This window comes from Ascaphus truei, unplaced genomic scaffold (genome assembly GCF_040206685.1).
Source record: "Ascaphus truei isolate aAscTru1 unplaced genomic scaffold, aAscTru1.hap1 HAP1_SCAFFOLD_1116, whole genome shotgun sequence".
In the NCBI taxonomy this organism is placed as follows: Eukaryota; Metazoa; Chordata; class Amphibia; order Anura; family Ascaphidae; genus Ascaphus; species Ascaphus truei.
In genome coordinates this window covers 80,353-105,862 of record NW_027453982.1, presented here as the reverse complement: position 1 = coordinate 105,862, position 25,510 = coordinate 80,353, and the positions used below count along the sequence as shown (strand labels likewise).

At 42.3% G+C, this 25,510-nt stretch overlaps 1 pseudogene; it reads right to left on the bottom strand.

The window, feature by feature from the left end:
* Positions 1 to 242: 242 nt before the first annotated feature.
* Positions 243 to 25,510, bottom strand: part of LOC142475226 (cytoplasmic polyadenylation element-binding protein 3-like) — a 37,338-nt pseudogene continuing 12,070 nt past the window's right edge.

Genomic DNA, 25,510 nt, shown 5'->3' with positions numbered 1-25,510 from the left:
AGCAGACCACTTGGAATAGAACATTATTATTTCAGCTTCCACTTAAAGGAGCAGTTACCCCACTGAGTCCCCCAAGTCTCCCCCTTCTTGTTTTTTAATGGATGGGAAGCAGAGGATCCCTGGAGCTAAAAATTAAGAAGGGGGGGAGGGGGTTAAAATAAACATTAAAAAAAAGGGATAAAGGAGAAACTGATCCTTTAAGAAGAAAGAGGAAGAATTCACTCATAAATTCGAATGAAGAAGTCTGTGCTGCCTAACTCAACCATTAACAAATGGTTAAAATATCAATGTGGTTTACAGGAAGTTAACATGGGCCGTTAGACAGGTCTTATCTAAGTAAGAAGGATTTGGGTAAGCAGGAAAGATTCGGTTTCACTTCACTCACTAAAACTAGAATGACCCCGTCTATTTTTAAATAGAGGTAATAAATGAATAAGTGCATCAAATCAGTGGGTGGTTTCATATACTGTAGTTAGAAAAGAAAAATAAATAATACTGTTGTAATTCACGTAATTTTAAACCAATGTAACTACCCTTTAAAAGGAAAAACAAAAATAAGTTAATGCCCTTTTAGGTTTGTTGAAAAATAAATATTGTTCTTTTTCTTTGGACTCTTCTTAATTCAGCCTCTACCTATCAATGGCCTATTGGCTGGAACTGTTTTTATCCCAGTCCCAAAGACGATGTCACTAGAGCCAGGCCGTAAGCAGAGCACAGAGCAGGAGACAAGAAAGGAGAACAGGGAGGATACGTTGGGTATTAAATGCCTCCCAAGTTTCAGGTTGTCACGGAAACAACATGATTTAGTGTCCAATTGAAAAAGAATGATAACATGCTTTGTTCTGTAATTGTGCTTGTATAAAAGGCATCAGTAATACATGAAATAACCCATTAAACATGTACTGCCACTGGAAGGGACTACGCCATGAACCAAGGTCAATAAATGTCAAATGGATACTCTGTTTAATTCAAAGTCTAGTTATTTACATAGAAGTTGAAGCAGTTATAACATTACATGTAAATTAACATTTCAAAAAGACAAAAAGACACAATATTTAGTGGTCTTGTCAACCAAGAGGAACTAATGAAGCTAACCTGAGGCAAAGACCATTTGAGGACCAACAGCGGCCTTGGGCAACTCTTTTTACAGTATCCCAGGCCCCAGATAATGAATTGTAAACTCATACTTGAAGGGTATACTTGTGCTGCATGTTTCTAGTACATACTGCATTGTCCTCGCCAAAGCAGGGATTGTTGACGTATTTGTACAAGTGCGCAGGAAGCTCAATATCTTGATGCAATAAATAATATTGTAGCAACCAGTGAAGAACTAATATAACGCGTTAGTTCCAATCATAGATAGCTAGACTGCACTGCAGGAACAGTATAATCATCAGATTACTCCCTCCTGGGCTGCCAAATAGCACCTACATTTTCGTTTATCCCACAGTAAACCTACCCATGCATCATGGCAATTAATGGCACAAATAACACTTACAAATGATAACAAAATCCCCAGACTCCCACAAGTCTCTCCAGAAGTGTCTTGCACTGGTTAAGCCTAAGTAAACACCAAGCAAGCAACCACTAATCTTCACCTGCAAAATGATTCCTCCGCATTATATCAGCAGAACTCAATGGGGGTCCACTGGAAGGGTAGTGTTTACCTTTCAGAGGTTCATGATCAGTCCTTATCATATCCATTAAGGAATTCTCCAAAGAGTGCAAGTTAAAAGAGTCATAGGGCCTATTCCGGTCCTGGAAGAAAAAAGAAAAAGCGAACAAAATAGAAGTACAATAATAGCAGTAACAAGGTTTCGTTAGGACATTATTGCATGCTAAACAGACATTGTATACCCGGAGGGGCAACTCCAGGCCTCAGGGGCCACCAACAGGCCAGGTTTTAAGAAAACCCCTGCTTCAGTGCAGGTGGCTCAATCAGTGAATCAGTCAATGACTGCACCACCTGTGCTGAAGCAGGGATATCCTAGAAACCTGACCTGTTGGTAGGACTGGAGTTGGCCGCCCCTGTACTATACTCTGAAAATGATGGACAACAAATTTCTATCATGCAGGCAAAATATAGCAGGTGATATTTAAACATATATACACAAAGAAAACCTCTTTACACAGATAAAGACAAGTAATGATTTTTAAGACCTGCAGAGTAAATGTATGAGCAAAACAATAAGGAAAAAAACATGGTCACAGCAGTTAATCTAGTACTACTACTAAACAAGGCCATCCAAACACCTTATTTAATGCATTCTTTCATCGTTTTGTATTAACCCAGGGCAAGTGGCACACTGGGGAATGTTATGGAGCAGATCACTGACGTTGTTTTCTTATGGAGTAACTAGACTAGAGCAACACAATGGATGAATTTGCAAGCAAACCGGAGAGAAATTGCAATGGTGGTTCATAATCGGGACTGGGGGGTTTTATGTTCAAGATCATGTCAGTCCTTACTCTAGAGACAACCTGGTCATAATTCCTGGGCTTCTCCCTGCTCGTGGCAAGCTAAAGATGGATGGGGCACCTAACTTTTAAAGTGATTTGATCCAGCACATGCAGATGAATTGGCAGCACGTGGGAATGTAGGGGGAAATAAAATGTGAATTTTGGACCCTGCAAGTAATACCTTGCACATGTTTCCAAAAGTATTATTATTTTAATATTGACTGCCGATGTGTTAGAAAGCCAGTCACGAATAGGAACGTCCATGCAATGTGCCAGTGATCGGTACAGGTGCTGTGTGGACGTGTTCTGCTGTGGTAGTTAACGATTAGCTCGTCTGCAAGTTTTCCAATCCAATATTAGAATATATCGTCGTTGTAGAGGTAAACGTCATTAACTACGTTCTTTGAATACTGAGGAAAAGGAGATTAAATGTACTTTTTGACAGGAAATAAAAAAAATCTGCATTTAAAAAGGAAGGTAGTTTCATAGGACAAGTTCTGAAGATTAGGCATCTTTAATGAGTTTTTGCAATAAAAATATGAAGAAATTCCAGATCAGGAAGTGAGGTTTTGTAAAAAAAAAAGGCACTTAATGAGTGACACACACACACACACACACACACACACACACACACACACACACACACACACACACACACACACACACACACACACTTTGAAGACTACTGTCAGCTGCAGTCTATCCCTCCAATGACTATTATTCTGTAAGTTAATATATTGTAACAGCTCAAACACTATTAACAGCACTTTTAGTACACCACAAATTTGCAATATGTGACAACACTTGGATACATATAATATCCTACATTCAATTAATACAAAGTATCTGCAGATAGACCATTCTCCAGCAGCAGTCACCTTCATTTCAACCAGACAAATGAGGTAGGACAGCCCATACAGAATTCCTCATATAATTAATTTGCCAGCTGAAAGGAAATGCCAGATAGCCTCCAAGAAGAATGTAAGAAAACTTAAAATAAGCCAGCACTGAACTTCTGATTAACCTCTTCTCTGCCAGTAGTTGGTTAAGGAGTAGGTGGAACACCTATTCTCGGAGTAACATTTTTGGGCGGAACCAGGAAGTTTATTGTAGTTGTGTTATTTTGTGTCATTTATGGTGAGTGTTTTACAGTCACCTTTGTCATATCATTTTAGTTAAACAATTATTTGTGGCTTTGTGCATTTAGCCAAGTTAATGGCATTGCTCTGCAACGTTTGCCATACCTCTCCCACAATAAAGGAGGTTAAAAAGCACTTGTCCCTTCAGACACAGCACTTCATCCTTGCTTAGTTGAAAGTTAAACCAACCTCTTCTCCAGACTGCTCTACCAAGTCAAACCGCTGACTGACGTTCATTAAGAGAGAAGATCAGAATTCCGGAGTCAACAATTAGAGGTCGTTCTATGCACCGCACTGCACTGCAGTCACAAATTATCCATGACATTACAATTAGCTGAGCACTCGAGCACATTAATTAGGGCTACACATATATATTGTTCATTAGGCTTCTGATAAAAATCTGCGTGTGCAGTACAAATGCTGAAAGGGCTCCAAAAAAGCTGACATGCACATTTGCGATTTTAGTTGCCAATTGCAGCAACAAATGAATAAGCCTGAAAGTGCACACAGCACAATGGTCGCACACAATGGTCGCACACAATGGTCGCACACACACGATCGACTTCTATCCTACTGCAGGAAGCAGATTAAATCTACCACCATCTTTCCTATTACAGAGCAGTCCACATCAGATTTAAATCGTCACAGTCCGTGCGGTATGAAGTGTGGTATAAAAGAAGAAGAAAAATACGATCCTACCAGTCGTCTCTAAGGTGTCCCGGTTTATTACACTTGTCCGAGGAGAATATTACCTCAATAATCGTTCAGATGGAGCAATAAAGCACTGTGTGACAATTACTATCTGCTGAAAAAGTATAGACCCTATTAAATAGCGCTTCCCTTAGTCTGGCTCCTTTCAGTTCCATGTTATTATTATTTATTGGATATAACCGCCACGGTTTTCAAGCACACTTTCTAGAATGACCCTCAACTTTCTTCATTAAACTTAACATACTATTTATATTCTTTGGTTAAACAGCATTTTTTTTTTTTTAAACAATCTTTAAATAGCCCCTTTCCCCTCCCCCCTGTAGTATTAGACAATAGTGACGGTTTTATTTATTTTAAAAATTCAACTCTTAATGCCATTTCTAATGAGTATTAAAGCATCGTTTGATTTCTATAGCAGGTGGTAGCCCACCTGCCCAGCAGTGCAAGATCTTTGCAACACTTTGCTATTTGTGATAAACTGCTGGCAACATTGGCAACAATTTGAGCTGTAAACTGGAACAATAGATAATGTTACCTTAGTAATATCAGGATACATTGTAGCTGCTGAGTTACACTGACTCGAGGATTGATTGAAACTGAAATGCGGCCATTATGCACACAATCAGGATTTTTACAGATTGATAACAGGAGCACCAAACGATTGCCAGCTTAGGTAATAATGTAGAATTATACATTGTCACAGCTTTACATATAAAAATAAGGCGAAAGAAAAAGGGAGTGGGGAAGTAGCATTGCTGCTCAATAACAAAAATGAGAGCGATAAATGCTTAAAACCTTCCTGGTTACCCAACACCGCTCGCTGCTTTAGGAAATGTCAGCGCTTCCTGACCTTTCAGAGCAGTGTAATTACCATTACATCTGCATCACTCAGTAAAGTTCAATGCTTTCATAAGTCGTGATCAGGAACTATTCAGTGCCGGAAACAGGCCAATGATAACCGGATCGGTTACCAATTACAGCACATGACGTAAAGCGCAACCTTTGCGGTAAGCAACAAGGAAGCAGGCACTGATTGCCCATAAAGCAAATGCAAAAAGGTGTTGTGGAAAGAAAAAAAACCTGCTTAGGAGCAAATAATTGATGATTTAGAAAGACATTGCGTTTGTGTTTAAACATTTGCTATTGATATTAGGAACAAAATCGGCCGCCCAGAGGAATTGATATAGGAAAAGTTTACTTTGGAGATGTGAAAAAGCAATTTACTAGGGGGGGAAAATACAGCCTTGTGTCAAGAGGCTCAGAGCCTGAATACAAACATTCACAAAATGAGATTTCACGGATTACCATATTTCTGATCATATCTCGGTGGATTAACATCAGTATGAAAGTGGCAAAATACACTAGAGAATGCCTGCAACGCGACCTCTGGGAGGGGAGACCTATCTCTCTCGCAGACTGAGTGTCAATCATTCTGCAAAGATCATTTCCCATCAACTTATTAGGGCAGAAAACTCCCACAGTATGTCCGTCACATATTTCTGCCACAAACATATTAACAGATTGAAGAACCAATTCTCCCCGCTCCAGACCTTTTATCTTTTCTCTCTCAGGTTGGGGAGCAGGGGGTCCCAGGAGATGAACCGCTGGTTTCTCAGCACCAAGGACCCCACAGTTTTTGGTTACAGTAGCCCCAGTACTTCCTGGGGTTGAGGTTGCAGCTTCTTACTGGCACGCATAGAGTAGGGGATTTAAACAGCCATCTTGTTATCCCTGAACGAGACAAACACGTTACTGTGCCGGTATCTCTGTAATCAGGGGGTTCCCTGGAGATAAATGAATAAGTTACAGCTCCAGGGAACCCACTTCCCAACCTGGTAAAATAAATGGATCAGTGGGAGGGAACTGATGCTTTATTAATGAATTGCAGCCAGTATTCTGCATAAAACGCAAGACGCATCAATGCCCAACAAGGGGCTTTTGCAGCAATGTTAATTTGTTTTGCTCTTTATAGAGTTTAACCTCAGGTCTAGATCCGCAAATGAATCAGTCATAGAATTTGACACATTGCATTACAACAGGAATGGCCAATGTCAGCACAGGTGGTTCAATCAGTGGCTCAGTCTTTCTGACTGAGCCATCTGTCCTGAAGCAGGGATCGCTTTAAAACCTGACCTGTTGGTGGCCCTTGAGGACTGGAGTTGGCCGCCCCTGCATGACATGTGCGCCATGTAACTCCTGCTAGGGACACAGGGACACAGAAAGCAACGTGGCAGATGGAGAAAGAACCTTGATAAACTGGAGCAGACAGACACAATGTGGAAATGCCTCTCTCTGCAGCAGCTCGGACGTGTGCACACAGGCACGTCTGTGGATGAGCGCTCACCATTTCCAGATGTTCTTGCCTGGGCACATAGCAGGAAAAGCAGATGATATGGGAAAGATGGCCAGCACTCCCAGATCCTTGTCATATTCTATATTTATGGAATTAGTCAAGACGCTCCCGAGTAAGGACCAAAACGTTGATCTCTGTTCTCATTACATAAATATAGACCTGTGAGTGCTCCCATCTTTCCAATTTGTGAAATTATCTATATAATATCTATATAGATATATACACACACGATGGCCGCACTCTCAGAAGGCAATTCCATGCACAGTAAAATCTTATTCTTAGGAGATTATATAGGATCACCATGGTGTTTATAATACCAGCACCGGACACAAATTAAGTGTTAAAAGGAAATTTGTGTTTCCATGCCACACTGTGATCATATATAATTTAATAAGAATACCATTTTACCGTGCACGGAACTGCCTTTTGGGGCATTAACAGTCTGAGAGTGTGAGATATATATATATATATATATATATATATATATATATATATATATATATATATATACATATATACATATACATACACACACACACACACGATATAGATATATATACACATATATATATTATACACACACGATATAGATAGATAGATAGATACACACATATATAGATATATATATATATATATATATACACATATATAGATATAGATATATCTATACACACACACACACACGATATAGATATAGATCTATACACTTTTTTAAATAATGCTTTAAAAGGTAATTTTATAGTAGCAAATGGATCACAGAAACTACTGGAACATCCTTATTCTGATGACAATAGTCTTCCTTTTATTCAGATTTAGGAAGCCGAGGTAAAACGTTTAGGTTCTTTTTGTTTACTGGGGTTTTACCTTCTGAATCATCACCAGACTCCACGTGGGGAAAAAAAGCTAAACCACGAAGGGGAACACAATGTAGCCGCGTTTCAAGTTAAAAAGCGGATTGATATTTTTTTTTATTTTTAAAGACAATGATTGGCAGTTAAATGTCTAAAAAGCGTCTCTGTTTCCCTATGATGTAATTACAGGAAACTTTATTCCGATTTCTTCAATAGATTCCCGTTGCGATATCCTTGGGAGTGGCTCCAAGTGCAATGTAAACAGAATGCTACAATCACTCGGGTTCTAGCTGCCATTGTACTTAACATGGAAATGAGACTGCTCAAAGCCAGGTGAAGAAATAACAACAATAAGAAACTCACAAAAGATGAGCATTCAGTGACACCAGAGTGTCTATACACACATACAGCTCAACCCCCTTATAACGCTGTGCTTGGGGTCAAAAGAATCACGTCGCGTTATAAGCGGATCGCATTAGAAATAATGTGCAATTGGATGCATTGCTCAATAAAGTATTTAAGATACCAATAATCGTGTTGTAAAGTATTCATAAATACAAAAGTTGGGAGCCACGCTTGCATCGCGCTATAAGCGGCTTCGCGTTGTAACGGATGGCGTTATAACGGGGTTAAGCTGTGTCTATATATGGTGTGTTTGCATAGTCTTTGTGGTACCATCAGTTGCAAGTATTGAGAACGCATCAGGTTTCTGTTCCTTTAGTAGCAAAAGCGTTGGATATCTGAGCGGGCCTGTACTGCGGCACACTGCAGCATGACCACATTTAGGGAAGAGGCGGGGAGTCCACGAGAAACACGCAGCTTTCCAGGACATTCTTGTGACAACTTGCAATCACCAGAAAGGAGCTTGTTAAATTGGATTCTGCAGGCGCTTCTCGCAGTGAAGCGGTTATAGGTTTTCAAGAGCGTGGCAAATAATATCACACAATTTATATATTTGATACCTCGTCAAAAAAAGAACGCACAGAGGTCAGATAAACAAACATCTTCTCTGGATTAGTAATCAACTTCAAAGAACATTTTGTCCTATTGCCTGCCCATCCGAATAACTTCAAACATCTTCCCTAACAGGTTTAGATCTAAATCAGCATTTATTTATTCTAGTCACATATTCCATCTTCAACCTCCAAATTCAGCGCAGGTCAATAAACTATTATCTTCCCCAGGAATCGAAGGAAAGCTATTTCAAGACGCTCGACATGGTAATGTGAGGATAGAGCAATCAGATGCGGCAAAATAAACAAGAAATTAAGCCTCAGCAGCTTCTCCGCTACATAATTAGCCACGGTGACAGAAATTAGGTAAACAAAGTGACAGATCAGATCAATGTGTTTGTGCCGCATCTGCAAATTATTGCTTCCATTAAATCAACACAGTAACCTAAAAATCCTAAAGTCTTCACACGGAGGAGAAACACAAAATAGGCCCAAGCAGCAGGAGAGTCAGTCACTGCAGTAGAGATTTGCATTTTTGCAATGTTTGACCCTGAGCGGGTACCCAGCATGTGTGCATATCTACATCTCAAAGTATTTCCTGCAATACGCGTGTTTAGCAGTTATTAGCTTGTAACAACTGTTGTGTAAGCGCTCACGAGCAGGGCCCTCTTTGTACCTGTTTGTGCACGTTTGTCCTTATTTGCATGCCACTCTGTTTATGTAATGATCAAATCTCTGCACCCCCGTTGTACCGCGCTGTGGAATATGTTGGCGCTTTACAAATCACGCGAATCCTTTTTCAAGCGTGTTTGACTTTCCTCAACATTGCCATTCCTAGGTCATGGCGTAATTATTGCTGTGTGAACGGACCATCCTGAGCTTTTTACCGGTCTTCTGTTATAACCAGAGACTGTCCCTTACCCCCGAATCTGTCCGCAATACATGAGCAAGGGCACTTCTTAGGCACGAGGCATGAAGGTGGTGTGGTAACCAAACCTTTAAAGGTACTGGAACACACTGTTCAGCTCTTGGCTGCAAAACATATCCTAAAGTAACACAATTACACCAGTTACCAAGTGAGATCGTTAAACCCTAAAGTCAGGCGACGTCTGTTTTCCTATTAAGACTGCAGGGGTATTGATCGCTACATCCTTCCAGTGTTACATTTTCTTCCCTTTTCTAAACTGCCATCTATAGCTCTTTTCACACTTTTTCCCTATTCTACAGCTATTGTCCATGTAACCTGCTATTGCAAAGCAGTAGTGATCATGAAAACATACAAACATTCCAGATTTCTTTATAGACACATGGGACCGAAAGAAGACGCTGGTTTCCACTGCCCTAAGCATTGAAGATATCGGTTTCCGACAGATGTCAAAGTATTACTCCACCTGAAGAAGGTAACCACCCCGAAAGTTGTGCAATTTTTCCTTCACCCGCTGCCACAATAAATATATTAAAGGTCTGTTTGATCCACGATTTGGCACTGATAAGGTTAAGTGCGTTCTCGCTTGAAGGCGTTGTGACGGGACAGCCTGATGTGACATAATAGGGACCCCCAGACCAAGGGAAAGCGGGCACTCGGGTGTCACGAGTGACAAGCGTGGCAGGGGAGTATTCCCCATGGCAGACCCGGCGAATGAGTGACCACAGAATATTCGGCGGAGTTACAGGTGAGGCACCCCTTCCTTCCCCCCCCCCTCTCTCTCCTACCTTACCCCCCCTTTTTTTGTGTTCGTCGTTTTTGTTTGTCTTTTTGTTCACCTAGTATGTCCTGTTTGTGTTGTTTCCTGTAAATTGGGATGCTTATCATGGTCCTGGATCACAGAAACTCGACGTTGGTTCAGAAATGTAATCTATTCTGTAATGTATACGAAGACACTATGTTTGTAAACTATGTGAGCAACCAATAAAAATTTAAGTTGAAAATAAAAACAAAAAGGTCTGTTTGACTCAGATAACTTAAATCCTGAGTGCAGTGGAAGCCTGCGTTTTATTTCAGTACATTGAGGTTTTGTTGTTTGGGGGGGTGGGGGATTCTCTCAGTATCTCTCTCCATTCTAGCACCGAAGGACGCCAATTAATGCGAGTGCCCCATCCCATCTATGAAGAAGGGTTGGCCGACTCCAGTCCTCAAGGGCCACCAACAGGTCCGGTTTTCAGGATATCGCTGCTTCAGCACAGGTGGCTCAATGAATCACTAAGCCATCCGTGCTGACGCTGGGGTATCCTGAAAACCTGCCCTGTTGGTGGTCCTTGAGGACAGGAGTTGGCCACTCCTATTGACACAAGGGAACCTTTACAAGCGTAAGAAAGGTAATTGATGCAGTGGAAGGAATAATTCACAGATGGAGCACACACGTGTACCAAACAAAATGGGTCTGGGGGTGTAGGATTGCGAAGCAAATAGCGAGAATGTGTGCACCAGGACGGGAAACCTCACAGAGCAGCACAGGATTGGCTGAGCAGAGAGGAGGTAGTAAAACGGATGCTGGCGTGATCGGAATGAACATGCTTGCGTGCATATTACTATATACACACACATTTATTGAGGCATGTAAATGAGCTGACAGGTATGCAAACCAAGGTTGACCGAAATTCAACTCTTCGGCAATAAGGCAGAATGCAATTTGCAGGGCAATCAGAGATGTGAGGGAAAATATCGGACACAACTAAGCCTCCATTATCTTTTTTATCCACGAAAGAAATGGCTTTGCATAAGCAGGTATTCTAACATTAGGAAACAAAGAGGTTTGGATTCTGCGTCTCTGTCTGGTCGTTGTTAAAAAGGTCTAAAATCGATTAACATAATTATGCACAACTTCATATGCATAGTCACAGCTGTGAGAAGCAAGACACGACGTTTACAAGGTATGCATCCATTACCCCGTTTTACAGACGACCTTTTCGACTACAAAACATCGCAAGCAATAAATGGGTCATACTGTGAACCGAAAAAGGACATTATGAAAATAGAATTCACGCATTCATATCCAACTACGTCACTGGTTGATTTCCTACATCAACTATACCTTTTGTTTATGGCATCTAGTGAACATATTTTAATGGACATTCTATGTATGTATGTATGTACAGTATATTTGTATTTATATAGGGCCCACAGTGTAATCAGCGCATTACCAAGACAATACAGAACAGGTAATTATTATACAATAAACACAACAAAGTCAGATAATTGGAAAGGAAATCCCTGCCCTGAAGAGCTTACAATCTAAGTGGTATGCTGGGAAACTTACAGAAACAGGAGGTGAAGAAAGAAGTGCAGTAGATGGCAGTGCTTGGAGGGACTGTGGGACAATTAGCCAGGAGTCCAGGCTAATGAGATGCTTCATTTAAGAGCTGGGCTTTCAGGGTTGCCTTGAAGTTGGGGAGAGAAGGTGCTTGGTGTATACTGACTGTGAGATAGTACCACTGGTAAAGGGGCAGTGAGGGGGAAAAGGGTTCAAGGCGAGAGGGAGCAGTAGAGGTGAAAGGGGTGGAAAGGAGACAGCTGTGGGTAGAGAGCAGAAGACGAGCAGGGGCATAACAAGAGATCACAGCTGATATAGAAAGGAGCACATGATGGCGAGCCTTAAAAGCTAAGGAGCAGAACTTTGTAGGCGATCCGAAAACTTGGTGGCAAACCAAATGGCATAAATGATGTACTTCCCTAGATTTAAAAGCCTAGAAAACAAAGGCTAGTAAAAAGCCTGTATCCAGCATTTATATTTCTAACCATGGGAAGTGAAAATGCAAGCTGCCGTTTCAGGCTTCGCCATATACTATAACTGGAAAGGCGTGTCTCCGGATTGCTATTTCAAGCAATTTATTTTAAAAAAATGCAATTATTTGGGTTTAATAATGCCAGTTGCAGAACTAAATGAGTATGCAAAGTACTCACTCTTACCGCCCCCGACTGCAGATGTTTAAAGCTAGTTTGATTTAAAAAGCATTAAAATAATTTTTTTTTAAAAACCCCTTCTATTCATGACAAATTGCAATGTAGGGATTTGGTTAGAGAAGATGGAATATATATATATATATATACATATATATATATACCCTTCACCCTTGAAGAAGTCAGCGCAACAGCTGACGAAATGGCGTAGGTTCGCGTCATCAATGTCCGACAGCTGACTGTGAGAGGAGTGCCTAATCGCATGTGAGGAGTGAGAGCAACTATTTCAGTTATATTGGCGGAACAAAGTGGAAGGCTGCATTTGTCTGTCTGTCTGGCTGAGTCTGAGTCTGACATCAAGCAGAGACACGAGTGAATATTCAATTTGAACGAATACAGATGTCTTGTGTGAGGGGTTAATCCAGGAAGTGGAAGTGGAACAGCGTCTCAGTGTTACCCGGATCAGCATCACATGTTCATCTCCAGCGTGATTTCGTTTGTGTGCTGATGGAGGGACGTGGAGACACCTGTGGTCATCGCGGTTACATCCTTTGGTGAGACCATTCCTTAATCCCTTGTCTATGCTATTTGCTTACCCCCCATCTCCATCTATAGAGGTCAATATCAGCCTGATTTTTCCACGTTTGCATCCGCAATCTATCATCTGACTGGTCAATTACCTCTCCCCATTTGTTGCTCCAGTCATTTGCTACCTATCGAGTGACAATTCCTCCCACATCTCACTGCCTCCTACATTTGCGTTATTGGACATTTTTTGGTCACATTTCCCTTCTTTTTTATTTTCAAGAGTACTCTTGTTTTTTATTGTCATATATTGTGTTTATTGTGTCTATTGGCATCATTGTGTTTGTTTTAATCTGTTCAGTCACCTAGCCTTCCTTGCTTAATTAATAAATGTTCCTGTTTTTATTGCTATACAGTACAAGATTGCGCCTTTTTTCTTTCTTCCATTTAATCAGGATAGACATATCCTCATTAGGGCTGCATCCTGCTAGCTCATTTCACCTGGGTCAGTACATTTATTAGTCACCCATTTACCCACTTATAATATTTCATTTGTGTTAGTCCTAGCGCTGATATCTTTCTGTTCTGTGTTATATATATCACAAATACACTACCGTATATGAAAATGCAGCATGATTTGTTACCTTACCTGCATGATTTTGTATGTGTTTCTAACCGTATCAAAATTAAATCTGTTCATTTTTGCTAGGAACTGCTGGGGGAGAAACAGCTCTAAGGAGCGCTGATAGAAAGCCACAACATCTACAAAATTGCCTTTGTGGCCTCCTATTGACTGCTGGAGCAATACAGACCCCCCCAGCAGTCATTATTTTTGCCAAGTTTAAATGTATTGTTTTGTAATCAGGCAGAGCGGGAAATCCCGTGGACTACCTCCTGGGGAGACCACCGAGCGAATCAAGTGTGTGGGTGGCAGTACAGAATATGCCGCTTTAAGACCACAGCTTCATGGCATTGGTTTAATTTATTTTATCTAGTAAAACTAGCACAGCGTGATTCTCCCTGCATTACGTACCAGACTGTTTACATACGTTTAAATGGATAACTGCTCAGGTCGACATATTGCATAACTCACGACTGTACAAATCAAGTACAAATCAAACATTCTATTGGCACAAAAAACATCTGGGAAAAGCAAAGCCAACGTAATCCATACATTTGCTTAAGAATTGACATAAAATAGTTTCTTATCAAGACTTTGTGATGCAGTAAGGTTAAAAGATCAAGATACAATGGGTATAATTAAATGTGTCTGTATACATTTCCAGACCTTTACAGCTCCCTAGCCATCCAAAAATATATATATTAATAATGCAAGAGAAACACTCAAACCTGATCGGCCCGCCTTGTTCTTAATTGGTGCTACTCTCGGCTGCTGATCTCCAACCCAACGGCAGGGTCACTCGTCAAAGGAGTGGTCCCACAACTGGCGTATGTCGAACAAATGTTATGGAGGCCCCATTAAATCGTGATAGGTCTTTGTAAACGAAGCACTGTTCACTTAGAAAAACAACCTCTGCATTCTCGAACATGAAATGCTGCTTTGAGTTCCTATACATTGCATTTGCTCCTGGTTATACAGAAACCGTTGTAGGATAGTAGAATGAAGAAGGGAACGGGGGTGAAGATCTGGTTGCTAAATAAAGAACTACATGACCTTATAACCCTACTTTTTAGCATTACAAACCAGAAGCTTTCTATTTCCATACTCACTGCTCACTTTCTATATTTGTCTTTAAAGAACGTTATTGGGAAGTAGCATAAGATGCCATAATACCATTTCCCCTGTGTTCTCTGTTTCTGACCACTGAACTACAGATCCCAGTAACTGTTCATTACATGAACAGATCAAAATAAATTAAAAAGGATAGTTCAAGATACAAATGAATGCTACAGTCCTTAAAGATGGGCTTTCCCCCGGTACAGCTGAATTATGTGCCCTTTAGAACAGCGGTGCGCAAACTGGAGAGATTATTTGGGGGGGGGGGGGGGCGCAGGCAGCGAAACCTGGGGGCGGGCAGATGCTGTGCGCGGGAGGCCAAGAAGCTCAAGCTGCGTGCTGCTGCTTCTCTGTGCTGTGGCTTGCTGCGGGGGTGGGGCCTTGGTGCGGGGCCTTCACTGCACACAGACAGCCCCTCCTCCTCCTGTCTGTTTCCCCGCCCCAGTTTGCAGCAGCACACGGGGGACCGGAGCATGCTTAGTACTCCCCCCAGGTGAAAGTGTGTGTGACTGTATGTCTGTGTTGGTTGTGATTGAGTGTGTGTTGTTCGTGTGTTATACGAGTGTGTGTTATGATTGAGTATGTGTGTTTGTGTGTGTGTGTTGTGATTGAGTATGTGTGCTGTGTCTGTGTTGTGATTGAGTGTGTGTGTTGTAATTTAATGCAGCGGTACGCAAACTGGGGGGCGCGCCCTCTTGAGGAGGTGCAAGATTATTTAGGGGGGCGCAGGCGGCGTGTGGCAAAAACTGGTGTGCGCAGGCCGGCAGACACTGTGCGCGGGAGGGCAAAAAAGCTGTGCGCGGGCAGCCGAACAGGATAGTGCAGGTGGCGGCCACGTGATGGTGTGTATGCGCACACGTGGGAGCTTCAGAGGTACGGGGAGGAGCGCGCCCTAGCTCTGTGATGTCAAACGCCCCTCCCTCCGGTGTCTGCCCTGCAATAGCGCTGTGTTCCTGCTCTCCTCCGCTGGGAACCTGCTTCGCTGCGATCCTCTGCAAGTGAAAGGGTAGGCTGCCACTGTATCAATCATACTATGAATGCACAGAAATAATTTTAAACAAAAAAGTGAAAACACAACATTGAAAACGGAAAAAAAAAATAATACACAATACTGTGGGTAGGAGATTGGATGACACTGCAAGCAAAAGAGCAGGGAGAATCAAAAGGCAAATGGGAGAAGGAAAAAGGGAGAAGGAAAAAAAAAGGGGGGGGGGAGAGGAAGGGAGGTAGCAAAGAGGTGGATGAATGCCCCCCCAAAAGTATTGCCTTTGTGCACGTACGCCCTCCCAAGCGTGGCGCTTGGGGAGAAAAACAAAATTGACTTTGAAGCACGCTCAGCAGTAGTCAATGCGCGCACACACACACACACACACACACGTCCCCCTGCCCCGCTCGTGCTTGCAAAACTATGCAGGCCCCCGTGCTCATGCTTGGAGAGTTGGTGATGTCACCGCTCTCAGCGGCAGCGTGGACGCAGCCTAATTTTGCAAGCGCGAGCTGTTGAAGTATGTAAGTAGTTAGACATTTGTATTTACATTATATACCGTTTAATAAAGTTTTTTTTTTTTTCATGTGATTTTGATTACATCAGGCAAGGTTGGGGGGGTGGGGCGAGAAATTTCATGGAGAAAAAGGGGGTCTCGGCATAAAAAGTTTGCTCACCCCTGCGTTTAGAAGATCCAGTTTCAAAGTCAGAACTATTTTTTATGCGTTTTAAAGCATCCTTTGATTTCTATAGCAGGTTTTAGCCCACCTCCCAAGCAGTGCAAGATCTTTGCAACACTTTCCTGTTTAAAAGAATTTGTTGCCAATATATATCCAGCTATTTGAACTGTAAACAAACAATATGTTACCTTAATAATATAAGGATACATTGTAGCCGTTGAGTTACACTGACTGAAGCAGCCATTATATTAGTGAAACCAAAAGGATTTTGACAGGTTTATAACAGGAGCACCAAACGACTGCCAGCTTAGGTAACAATGTAGAATTATATATTGTCACACGCTTTACATATACAAATAAGAAACAAAAAGGGGGAATGTAGTTTTGCTGTTTTCGAGAACTTACATTTAACCAGCAGCAAAAAGTCCAAAAATAGTTATCGATCAAGACACCCGCCTAATTTCAGTGTAGGGAAAGGAATATGAACTTCTTAACATAGCCACAACGATAACATCTGAATAAATCTGGTGCAAGACGTACAGAGCCCCATGCTTTGTTTATACTAAAACCAAGGCGGCTAAATTATAAACGTATGATTCAGACCAAGCACAAATTTGGTCTTCCAAGCCGAACTGATAGAGCAGCTAACGTTGCATATAAAAGGAGAATGCATTCAGGTTCCTTTACTTTGACTGTTGCAAAGAGAAGCTACAGGACTGGTTCCCCTTCTATACTGATGCAGCTACAAGTATCCCAACACTTGCCTGGGAAAATCTGGGGCAATCTCCCAGTAATGTTGCAACATCTGTGACATTTCTGCAGACAGACTAATGGCCCATCGAATTAACACAGCGGGGGTCCCTTGCAGTCCCATTCAAACTGACCAGGGATCCCCGCTGTGTTAATTCGATGGGCCATTAGTCTTTCTGCAGAAATGTCACAGAAATGTTGCAGCATTACTGAGAGATTGCCCCAGATTTTCCCAGGCAAGTGTTGGGATACTCGCCGCTGCATCTGTATATCCAATCACAAAGCATTAGCTGTTGAGCTACAGTTAAATGGGCAGCCCCATCAAGGACCAAAACAAACTAATTGGAGAGGCATATTAAATAGGTTAAATGTAAGTATTTGTAAACAAGTCAGAAAAGTAGAAGACTTTTCAAATACTTCAAATACTTTTTTCAACTTTTATGGTCTCCATAAGAACCAAATGCATTTGCAGTGTTTTTACAATCTGTACCGATTGTCTTGAGAGAAGGCCGTTTGTCAGCCATTGTACAGTACATACAGGTTCATTGTTGATCCAGACCATTTTCCCTTTGTTGCTTTGTTTGGCTAACATTGGCAGCATAATTAGTGTAAAGTAATACTGGAGAAGAACAATAATTACCAGATAGCACAGAAAGCAAACAATGAAAAATTCACTTTATTGAAGATTTTTTAGGAAGCTGATCACATAACGATCAACAATTACCCTTATTTTTTTTTTAATCCATGTTGAGTCACAAATTAGCCAATACTTTTGAGACCAAAAGTCTTCTACTAACAGGCGTTTTGCATGAAATCCCCTTTAATATTTGCATCAATACAATCTACACAATGAGAAGTAATTAGCCACGTTGCTGATCAGTCGGTAAAGATTCGGCTAGGAGTTCACTAAATGGCTGTCAGTGCAGCAGAAGAGGACCAATGAGGCAAAGTTCTGTGGGGAAGATCATGTGACCAGGCAGTCACAAGATACAATTGGTGCACTGCTAGAGAGAGGGCAAGGCTCAAAAAGGGGTGTGCCAGAGCCTATTTCAGAAGAGGATGTGACTTTGTAAATGGTTGCTATAGAAACAAATGTTTGTTACTGTATATTATAATACATTCAAAATGTCATTGAGTTGTTTAAAAAAAAATGCTACAAGTATTTTCTCACAGTACAGAGCTGATTTAATAAATAAATAAACACATGTAGGATATTGCTTGGTCTGCCGCTTTAACAGCAGAATGGTAAATGTGTGTGACTCGCTATACCAGTACTTTTCTGCCAGGGTTCCACGGGCATCGTTCAAGGTTCCACGGCCGACGGGGGAAAGAGCTGGGACAACTGCCCCAGGCCTGGTGGTTCCCAAGCAGCAGCAGCCCACGCTCACTTCAATCACCTCCCTCCTCCGGTCAACGGCGGAAGTCGGGTATCAACTTCCTCCCGACCGGAGGAGGGAGCTACCGGCGCAGCACTTGAGTCTCCTCATCCCAAGCTAAGATTTTTGGAGGGGGTGTGTGTGGCGAGGGGAACAGAGAGAGGAGGGTGTGGAGTGTAAGAGGGGAAAAGGGGGGAGTGTTAAAGGGGGGAGGTGTAAGTGGGGAGTGTAACAGGTGAAGAGGGACGGACGGGAGCAGACGAAGGGGGGTGAGGGGAGGAGAAGAGGGTTGGGGATCCGAAGAAATTCACAATATAATTCAAGAGGTTCCTTAACAAAAAAAAACAAAAAAACGAAGGTTGAAAACCACTGCACTATACAAACAAAAGAAACAGTTCAGTGGAAGTAAAGAAGACTGGTTTGTCATGAAATTGTCTCTTCAGTTTCTTATTCTGCACAACAATAGCCAATGAAGAAAATAAATATAGCAACGTATATATACAATGTTGGTTATAGGTAGAGTAGAGATGGGGGGAATAGTCTGAATTCGTTTTGTGGGATTACATGGTCTTTTGTTGCCCAATCCGATCCGTAGCATGAAAGCTATGACATGGCCGGAATGCAGCGTCAGAAGTGCCACGGAATATGCGGAATTTGGAAAAAAAATAATATATAGGAGTTATATTGCCACTCCCACACGGAAGAGATATTATATAGGGGGGACGAATTTTAATTTATAGTGGGGGGGGCGGGGAGAAACCATATTTGTCTTTGAGACTATTCCGCAGCTAACAGGAAACTGTCAATCCGAGGTGGAGTTCAAATCCGGCAGAAATTTCGCCCATCTCGAATATAGAGGAGCCGAACCTATTGCTTAGAGTTTAATATATTTTTGTGCACCCACCTAACTTATTTGTTTACATTTGGCCAGCGAGACTAGACATGCCTCCATTTCCAGCTACATGAAATTAGTGTTTGATTAGTGGCAACATTTCTCCATTTGCGATGTTGTACCGCTGCCTCATTCAGGCTTGTGAAAGCTTTTAAGTCAGTTAGGGCTGTAATATGCAGCATGCGGCCGCGCGTTCCTATGCGAATGCGCGTACACGTACCGCATGCTTTTCCTGTATGTAGTGCCGAAAGCTGCAGGTAATGTATATGTGTGTGTATGTGTGTATGTGTGTATGTATGTGTATGTGTTTGCATGGGTTGTGTGAGTGAAAGTCCTAGATAAGATTTTTTAAAGAAAAAAAACTTTAATAAATCTTTTTTTTTTACTTCTGCAAACACGCAAGCACGCACGCACGCACGCAAGCACGCACGCACGCACGCACGCACGCACGCACGCACGCACGCAAGCACGCACGCACACACACGTGAAAAGATGAATTTCGTCATCCTCACCGCTGTCTGTCGGCTCTCCTCTCTCTGCTGTGCGCGGCCCTTCTATAGAAGCCAACTAAAAATCCGCGCACGCGCCCGGCGCTGTCGAACGTGCCTTATTCGCGGAAGAAAAGTAGAGTGCATGTCTAAGGATAGCCAAGTACCAGCATGTGGTCGGATGGGGTGGGGTGGTGGGGAAAACACAAAAGGCGGGCATATCAGCCAAAAAAAACCTGTGTCCTGTAAAAAGGAAACATGTAGATTTATATATGGAAATGTACAGCATACATAATATTAGAAAATGGAATAACATTTTTAAATTAAAATGGCTGTAAGTTGGGAGGAAGGGATTAATAGTTTAGAGGAAGGGAGAACAAGTTTTAAAAAGCCGAAAATGAAATGGGTGCAGTTTTTCCACTGCGGTCTTCAGTAATAAAAAAGAGTCGGTAGTAATTGGATTCCAGTACTGTTAATTGAGATGTATGTGAACACACAGAAAGCACGTAATCAATCCCCAAGACTCACTTATCAGCCAAAAGGTTCCGAGCTTCAAATATTAAAAAGGTAGAGTTGTACCAGGACACTTCCATGTGAAACAGTACTGTCCATGCATATATCCAAAGTGGAAAGGACCCTGGGATTACACCTATTTGACGGCCAAAGAGTAATGTAACAGTGAACAATGAAAGTGAACAAATTAGGCAATACTTCAATTTGATAGCCAACCTAAAGCACCAAGAAGTGTAAGGTGTTCCAGGTAAGGACAAAATCGATCGCGAACATCAATCGCCATCTTCCTATAAAAGCAACTAGCACTAATGCTATAAATTCTGCTACTTTTGATCTATCAATCCGTCTCAATTTAGCACATTCTTACACACAAACATGACCTTCCCTCACCCTGTCTTTGAGATATCAGTAATGATGTTACAATAAGCACTCGAGTTGCAAAATCATCTCAGAAGGGAACTAAAAGCATCAAAAAGAATAGCATACAAAAGACCGTAGGATAAAAGTAGAGCATCTTTTTGTAGTGGGCAATTTGAAACACAATGAAAATTGGATGCTGCTGTTCATACGCTATCCAACAAGCACCGACACACAAAAGCTCAAAGCTTTTACTGCTGACACAGAACCGGATTCTGCTGAAAGGGTTTACCGACCCAGGCACAGTGACAAGAAAAAACTCACCTACTGAAAACTGGGCAAAAATGAAAAAAAGGAGGGTAGAAAAGCATCAGAATATGCAGGAAATGTATGAAGCACCTCTGTAATAACACACGGTGTTCCTGTTGCACTGTAACTCAGCTGAACGGTGTGGTGCACTCACCATAACCAGTATACTTGCCACCGGTGCCCAGCAGTAGTGGTCCCGCAATGCAGCGGGTCACCCCACAGGGGAGTCAGTCCGAAGGCACAGAAAGGTGAGCACTCAAGTGGTCTTGTGACAAATATCACAAATGTATTTGTAGCTGATCGACGTTAGTGCGGCAAAACAGCAGTAAAATAAACTATGTATGTATCACATATACATATGTATGTATCACATATACATATGTATGTATCACATATACATATGTATGTATCACATATACATATGCATATCTATGTATCACATATGCATATCTATGTATCACATATGCATATCTATGTATCACATATGCATATCTCTGTATCACATATGCATATCTCTGTATCACATATGCATATCTATGTATCACATATGCATATCTATGTATCACATATGCATATCTATGTATCACATATGCATATCTATGTATCACATATGCATATCTATGTATCACATATGCATATCTATGTATCACATATGCATATCTATGTATCACATATGCATATCTATGTATCACATATGCATATCTATGTATCACATATGCATATCTATGTATCACATATGCATATCTATGTATCACACATGCATATCTATGTATCACATATGCATATCTATGTATCACATATGCATATCTATGAAACATACGAGTGTTCAACTTGCAGTTATTGCATTTATTCTTTATGTTTTTGTCTAGTTTATAGTATGTTGTAACCCTTTGTTTGTTCTATTGTTTGTATTTGTTTATTTTACGGCTGTTTTGCAGCACCGACGTCATAGGCTGTGATTATACAGAAAAACGCCCGTGGTGTCAGCCGTAGTGACACCGCGCGGCGCAAAAACAAGTTTCATACATACGTGGGAAGTGGCTACACCAAACTCACCCGTCTCCCGCTTGCTACTGCAAAGCAGGAGACATTTGATGCGTTTTCGAAATTTGTTTTTGCGCCGCGTGGTGTCGCTACGGGAGACACCATGGGCGTTTTCCTGTATAATCGCAGCCATAGCGTCTTTGGCGCCCTGTGTCACTTTGTGGCGCCCTGTTTCACTTTGTGGCGCCCTGTTTCACTTTGTGGCGCCCTGTGTCACTTTGTGGCGCCCTGTGTCACTTTGTGGCGCCCTGTGTCACTTTGTGGCGCCCTGTTTCACTTTGTGGCGCCCTGTTTCACTTTGTGGCGCCCTGTTTCACTTTGTGGCGCCCTGTGTCACTTTGTGGCGCCCTGTTTCACTTTGTGGCGCCCTGTTTCACTTTGTGGCGCCCTGTTTCACTTTGTGGCCCTCTGTTAAGGAATTTATAGCACAATTTCTATCTGCTCTGTACCTTAAGGCTGAGGCCCCACTGCACGCGCCTGCACGTCCACCTTGCGACCTGGCGGCGCGTGCAGAGCGCTATACCGCGATCTACAGGCGGCGCGGCCAAAACGGGCTGTGTGGGCGCGGCCATGACAAAGGGGCGGGGCCACGACACCAGTCAAACTAAAAAAAAAAAACACACAAAAACACACACACACACACACACACACCTCAGCAGACTTCTCCCCCCTCTCCGATTGGCTCCCTGCCACACCACGTGATGCGTCACCGCTCGAGATCACAAACTGGCTGTAGCCCCTGCCGGCTGATGCGTCACAGTGCGCAGTGAGCCTGGGAGCGTGGAGGGACGGGGGCCGGGCAGGGAGCAGGTAAGGGGCTGGTGAGAGGCGCGCGCACGACCGCACGCACCGCCGGCTGCACTGGGGACCTAGCCTGAGAAAGGCCCGCAAGGGGCCCGACATGCCCAACAACTACAAATACATTTTTGATATCTTTTCAGTGTAACTGAATTGCAAAGAAACAAAACTGTTGGTGCTCAAGTCCACTTAGTGCCAACCTTTTTGTATCTTTGCACTGTAATTCAGCTGCACTTTAACGTAAGCAGTGCACAAAATCTAAGACCTGACAATACACTCCAACACTAGCTTCGATTCAATGTGCTGTGAAGCGGGTTCACCATGTCAGGAAAGGCTCCGGGCTCCATTGAAAATATGGTTAATAGGCTTTTCTGACATGGAGAAACAGCTTCACATAATATTTAATAGAGGATTTAGAGCAGGGGTGGGCAATTCCCATACTCAAGCCCCACCAACAGATCGGGTTTTCAGAAAATCCTTGCTTCAGCACAGGTGGCTCAAACAGTGGCTCAGTCTCTGACTGATTGAACCATCTGTGCTGATGCAAGGCTATCCTGAAAACCTGGCCTGTTGGTAGCCCTTGAGGACATGAGTTGGACACCCCTGCTTTACAGCATTATTAAAAAAAAGTGGCTGACTGCACTCTGCAATTGGATTAAAACGGCCATGGACTTGAATACGGCCCCAAGATAGGGGCCAGGCAGAGCAGAAACATCAAGGACCAGGCACATTGCAGGTCTGAGATACGGATACACTGATCAAAATGCCGCAATGTCCAACAATATCTTAACTTGCCAACATGTACAGCACAAGCTACCTTTACCCGACTTTACAATACACATTGTCTGTTCAACCAACCTTTTAAGAAGTCGTTGTGATTTCTGATTTGTAAACTGTGCCCATTTAAAAATGTCTATTCAATTTTTCTAGGAATGTTAAAGGGATGATTACCATTTGTATTACGAGCTGTTTTTTTTATTTATTATGATCGTACAGATTTCATATTTTAGGAGGACACAATGAACCTTCGTATTGAATATAAATTTAGGCCAGTGCACAATGCTGGGTTTTTTTTTTTTTTACAGCCAACGGATTTACAAGCAATGGTTGTGAATTGAAATCTGGCCACATTTATAATGCGTTGTACAAGAACAAAAAAATACAAATAGAAGAGATGCAGTCTCAGAACTGGACAAGAATATAAATTCCACTTGGAAGCCGTGTAAATTACAGATGGAGAAACCCGCCATGCATCGGGTTTGCATTCCAGTAATGAGTTTAGGTTACAATCCTGTCTACACAGACATTTGTGGAGAAGAACAAATGGAAATAACAATACCCAGGCAATCCCACCCTCACGGCAGCACTTTCTGGTGTTCGATGGTCCAAAAGAAATGCCACATACGCCATAACGTAATGCTGGGGTGTTTAACAGAACATGCAGGCTAACAAGATGAAGCAAATCAATGTCAGGGCAGAAGTATACGTAGCCAGGCAAAGATTTGCATTAGAGCTGTAGACTGTTGCTTTTCAAAATACACGTTATGGAAGATTTTGATAAGAAATGATGCAAGTATTAGACCGGGAAAAAAAAAGGGGGATATAATAATGCAAAAGCAGGGGAAAGGGTCATCGATAGAAGTGTTAACAAGGGAGAACTGGCGTTCATGGTACAGTATACAGTATGGGGTAAAATTGCATTGTTAGTTACAAAATTATAAAGGGATAAAAATGTAGGCGGGCAGAGAAATGTTATTGCAAAGGCACCAGGATTCCCCAACCCCTTCCGTATTTTGGCTTTGTTCCTTTGAGAAAACTTGTGATATTCTCCATTGAAAGATATCACACACCAAATTCGATCAATGACAGTCCATAGAAGGGATTTCCTCCAGCATCTAGAAAGCTGTTGGAAGAGCGCTGAGCGGGGGGACGGGAACAGATCAAGGCCAGCGGAAGCGATCCGGGGGCTCCTGCGTGTGGAAAGGAGCCACAAGCAGCTGGAATCTGCTGGCACCCCCCTCCGGACCAGGGAGACGGGAGGGTCAACGAGACCTCAGCAGCAGAGCACAGAAGCACCACAAGGCCTTGTGTGGAGACGCATCCCTCCGGAATAGCAGATCCGGACAGGTGAGGAAGGGAACTCTGGGAAAGAGGGCTGCAGATCCAGATCACAGGGCACACAACAGACTTGCAAGGGCTAAAACACAGAACAGGACGTCACATCTACCATTTGTACATCCAAGGGTTCCATTCTCAGGAAAAATTGGTGAGCAAATGAGTAATAGATACTGTGGAACACCAAGGCCAATATATCTCTATTACTAGAATGCTGAAATTCATTGGTGATATGTAAGCAGGTGTGCAAGATAGGTTGCATCTTTAACATCTATGGTCAATGCGGAAACATCTGGTTTCATTGTCAAATCCAACCAGACTTCCAAAATTCGATCATAAAGAACAATAGTAACTGGCATGTGCAAAGGAGTCCTTAACTCTCTCAATTTGAATGGCAAGTTCTCATTTTGGCATCCACTCGGATGTACAAGCGCAGCGCTGAAATGCCAGAAAACAACCTCATTTATTTATAAATCTACTGCCAAGTTTTGCAGAAACATAGCTTTGCATGAAATATTCAAACGAGTCCAATTTATGACCTACTTCCAAACTCGCGGAGAAGCCAGCTAGACTAA